Source organism: Marmota monax, unplaced genomic scaffold (genome assembly GCF_021218885.2).
Source record: "Marmota monax isolate L192 unplaced genomic scaffold, Marmota_monax_Labrador192_F-V1.1 WCK01_AAM20220418_F8-fsc00456, whole genome shotgun sequence".
NCBI classification, from domain to species: domain Eukaryota; kingdom Metazoa; phylum Chordata; class Mammalia; order Rodentia; family Sciuridae; genus Marmota; species Marmota monax.
In genome coordinates this window covers 5,305-10,608 of record NW_026694592.1, presented here as the reverse complement: position 1 = coordinate 10,608, position 5,304 = coordinate 5,305, and positions in this window count along the sequence as shown.

Sequence of the window (5,304 nt, the reverse complement as noted above, 5' to 3'; positions counted from 1 at the left end):
AGTGATGTAATTTCTCCTACTAGAACCCCAAAGTAACAACCAAGGAAAAGTAAAAATGAAGAATAATTACATGACAGAAAAATAATAAATGATGCCATTTACATGCCACACAATTTAAATACTTTATAACAGTTATAATGAAAACTGAACTTAAAGAAGATAGACCAGTTTTATTCTGTGTGGAAATAAAGGTGGAGAGGAACATTTTTCTCTTTAACCTAATGTGATATATCTCATTTATAGAGCTGCATATGTTCCACTGCCATTGCATCCCTGGGATAGATTCCACTTATTGCTGTAGATGGTTCTTTTTAAAGGGCTGTTGAATATAGATTGCTAGTGTTTTGGGGTTTTTTTTGAGGATTTTTGCAATTATGGTCTTTAGGAGTATTGACCTATGGTTTCCTTCACTTGTAATGTCCTCATCTGGATTGAATATGAGGATAATGCTGCTTAAATAGGAGTTTGGAAGTGTTCCTTCATTTTTGTTTTTAAAAGAAATTTGAAAAGGATTGGCACTTGTGTTTCTTCATAACTTTGTAGAACTCAACAGTGAACTCATCATATCTCACACTTTTCTTTGGTGGGAGATTTTTTATTACTGATTCAATCTCCTTACTCATTATTGGTCTGTTAAGAATTTTCTTTTTTCAAAGGTTCAGTCTTCCTATTTTAATGTGTCTGGGAATTTACTCACTTCTATAATAAATAAATGAATGTAATTTGCTGAGATATAATTTCTTATACCAATCACTTTTGATTCTTTGTATTTCTCTTTCATAAGTTGTAATGTTTCATTTATTTCTTATTTTTAAAAAAATTGAATCTTCTCCCTCTTTCCTTAATTACTCTAGCTAAAAGCTTTGTCTATTTCTTTTAATCATCAAAACACCATCCCCTGGTTCTATTGACTGTTTTTTATTGTTTTTCAAGTCTTTACTTCATTTATTTCTGCTATGAACTTTATTTCCTCTCTTCTAAGTTAAGGCCTAGATTGATTTTGTTTTCTAGGTATTTGAAGTGTAATGTTCAATTATTTATTTGGGATCTTTCTCTTTTTGATATCAGCATTTACTGCTCTAAACTTCCTTAAGAGTACTTTTAGTATTTTGCATTTACCTTTTGTTGCATCCCATCAGTTTTTCTATGTTGTCTTCACTTTTGTTAGTCTCAAGATTTTTTTTTAATTTCCCTTTTTAATTTTTCTTTGACCTTAGTTTGTGTAAGAATATGCTGTGTTTTTTTGTTTGTTTGTTTTTTTCAGATTTGTGGGTTTTTTTCCAAGAAACTTCCAGTTACTAATTTCTTATTTCAAACCATTATTTTCAGAAAGTATACTTGATATGATATTAATCTTCTTCAATCAACTTGGACCTGTTTTCTGGCCTAAACTATAATCTACTCTGGAGAAAGTTGTGTGTATTTGAGAAGATTATGTATTTTGTTGCTGTTGGTTGGAATTTACTGGGTGTATACATTAGGTCCACTTGATCTAAAATACATTGAACTTTTTCTAAAGAAGATTTACAAATGACCAACAGATGTATGAAAAAAAAATGATGAACATAATTTTATCATTAAGGGAACCTGGATTAAAATCAAAATGAGATATTGCTTCCCTGCTTAGAATGACTATGGTCAAAATGGTAAAAGAATTTCTGTTGGTAAAAATGTGGAGGAACATTTGTTAGAGGAAACACAAATTAATATAGTTACTATGGATAATCATTTAAAATTCCTCAGAAAATTAAGAATGAGATTATTATGTGATCTAAGAATCTCACTTTTGGATACACACACACAGACACACACACACAGGAAATGAAATCAGTATGTTGAACAAATATTTACATGCTTATGTTCCTTGCAGCATTATTTATAATAGCCAAGTCTTGGAATTAGCTTAAGTTTTCATCAATGGATAAATGAGTAGGGAAATGTAATATAGTGTGTGTGTGTGTGTGCTTGCGTGTATGTATGTGTGTACGTGTATATGTCACCCAATACTATTCAACCTTTAAAAAGGAAAAAAGAGAGTAGGTCTGCCAATTGGGACAACATGGATAAACCTGGAGGGCATTTTGCTAAGTTAAATTAGCCAGACACCGGAAGAAACTTCTCATTTATGTGTGCAAACTAAAACAATCAAGCTCATAGGCCCAGGGAGTAGACTCATGGTTACCACATGACAGTCTGGAGGTGAGAAATTAGAAAAATGTTGATAGATTTATATAAAATTTTAATTAGAATAAAATAATAAATGATAAGTATTTGAAAATAGAATGCATATTACATGGGTAAACTATTATGCAAAATAAATTGAGAGGAACAAAAGTGTATATTAAAAAATCATCAACTAATGGATCGTTATCACAAAGGTTAATGCTAATAGAGAGATAAAAATCTTCTGTCCTGCTTCTGCTACTTATTCATTTTATACAAGCTGCCAAATTACTAAAGTGTTATTACAATTTTACATATACTCTAATATTCGATGGGCTCTAGAGAAATCATGAGCAAAGATGATCTCCATGTTCTTTTTTAAAAAATTCTAATCCCAGGCAGAATCCACACCTGCAATCTTGATGCAAAATTTTTAAAAATGTCTGTGAAATTTACAAAGGGAAAGGGAGTATTCAGAAAGAAATGAAGGCATCTGTGTTGTGGATGTTAGCTATTGAATCTCTAATTTGCCATTGTTGGGGTGGTAGAATGTTGAGGAGGTGGAGCCCATGGTCATGGGACACAAGAGAGATTCAAATAGTTCTGGTGGGACCAGAGAGGTTTTTTTTTGTTTTTGTTTTTGTTTTTTCCACTCAGAGAGTTATTACATAAAAATCAAGCTCAGCTACTCCCCATTTTCTTTAGCTTCTATCTGATGATAGGTTTTTTTCCATAAGGACTCCCAACATAGTGATGCCTTTTAATTTGAAATTCTCACATCCCAAGTCAAATTTGCAACTGTGACCTTGAACCCTCAGAACTATGAGCAAAATAAATCCTTTTTTCTTTATAAGTACCCAAACACACATATTTTATTATAGTAACACAAAACAGAAAAATACAGATATCATCCTCTTGAAAAAAGAAAAGATGTTTTATAGTTAACAAATTTATATTTAAAAGAAGAGTTTGGTGTAATAAAATACTAATGAAATTTTAGAAATAAATGGATTGACAGGAAGAGTAAAAGAATGTATTCCTGAATCAGTGGAATAGAATAAAAAGGCAACTATATAAGATAAATGTACACTTCTAAGTAAATCAAAACAACACAGTGGAATTTTTAAAAATCCTCCAAAGTAATTACTTGAAACTTAAATTAGAAAGCTAAATTGTTTTGAAAATGATTAAATATATGTGAGGGCTGAAGAGGAGATGCCTAATATTGCTTAAGGAATCAGAACAGTTGGGGCATACACATTTATAAAATTGCAACAGAATATTAATGGAGGTGAAGGTAAAACTGATTGTACTGAATTTCTGTCTCGCCTCAATAATTAGAATATTTTACAGAGAAAATACTTCTTTCAAATGTCTAGGACCCAAATACTTATAGGGAAACTACAACACTTCAACTTCAAATAATACAAAGCAGAACAGATTTTGATAATTTTTATTACATTATAGAGCAAACATATAGAAAATTACATGATATGTGAATGTTTGCCTGAAGAAAACAAAAAACACATTTACAAATGTACATTCATGAAATTAACACCAAATCTTAAAATAAACATAGAACACATTATCCCCACTGATCTCTTCATGATTACATTGCCTGCTTCTATTAACTGCCAACCTTATCTTCTTAAGCTGCCTTGATATTAATAACAATAGTGAACATGAAAACTTACTTTGCCTATCTTCATATATAAATATATATATTATATATGTATATAAAATATATATATTTATATATGAAATAAATAAAAAGCCTCCAAAGTAATATTAGTTATCTATATGTTGATAGATAGAGTTTATGTCTCTAACCTTCTTAACCAAGATATTATATGATATTCATTCATAACTTGGGTTAAGTGATCATTTTCTCTCAATCTTTTACACAGTATTCAACATCTGAAAATAGCCATAATTTATAATGTCATCAATATTGACAATTTATTAATATTGGGGAATATGGAAAATACAAGACATACAGTGAAAACTTCTATAAAATTTGTTTATGTAGGGCATGTGCCCACGAATACCAATCCTGGGACCTATGGCAAATATACAACAGAATTTGTTACTTAGTGCTACCCTATTTTCCAAATGGTTTTACAAATTTACACTACTCCAGTGGTATGTGAAAGTTCCAGTAGCTCCACAACTGCACCAATCCTCATTCATATTTTTCTTTTTGGCACTAGGGATTGAACCTAGTGATGTTTTACCATTTAACCATATCCCCAGCCCTCATTTTTTCTTTTCTTTTCAATTTTTTTTTTGTGGGGGCAGTCAGTGGTACAGGGAATTGAACTCAGGAGTACTTGACCAATGAGCCACATCCCAGCCCTATTTTGTAGTTTATTTGGAGACAGGGTCTCATTGAATGGATTAGCTCCTTGCTTTTTTGCTGAGGCTGGCTTTGAACTTGTGATCCTCCTGTCTTAGCCCCCAGAGCTACTGGGATTACAGTCAAACACCCAGCTTCTTTTCAATTTTGAGACAGGGTCTCATTAAGATGTTTACAGCCTCACTAAACAGATGCAGTTGTCTCAGCCTCCTGAGGTGCTGGGTTTAGAGACTTATGTTACTTCACCCAGCCCAATACATGTTCTTGTTGAATTTTTGCACCTTACCTATTGTAGTGGTGGCATAGTGAAGTGGTAAGGAACAACCAGAGTGACATTAAAGAAAGACTTCATTCGAAGTGCTTTCATGTGCCTGGTCCAGTAGTCCAACACCTGTAATCCAACTACTCAGAAGCCTGAGGCAGGAATATGACAAATTCCAGGGTATACATTGTCTCATAAGTAAATAGATAAATAAATAAATAAATGACTTCTAACTGACAGCAGTTGTACTGTAGTGGGGAACATTATCTCAGGTGGGCTCTTTGTTTTGTGAATTCAAAGAATAAGATCTAGGGAAAAGAGAAAGGTAGAGCAGCAATATTTATTTGAAAGAGAAAAATGTTCCCAGGTGCAGGACAGCCCCAAGGGAGGTTAAGGTGTAGAGCAATGTAACTAGATGATCTCAAATGCCATTATATCCCTGGCTCTTCTTTATCTGGAGGGTCAAATGGCATTTCTGATGGCCCAGTGCAGGTGATCAGTGGAGACTTTGTAAAAGATAAAT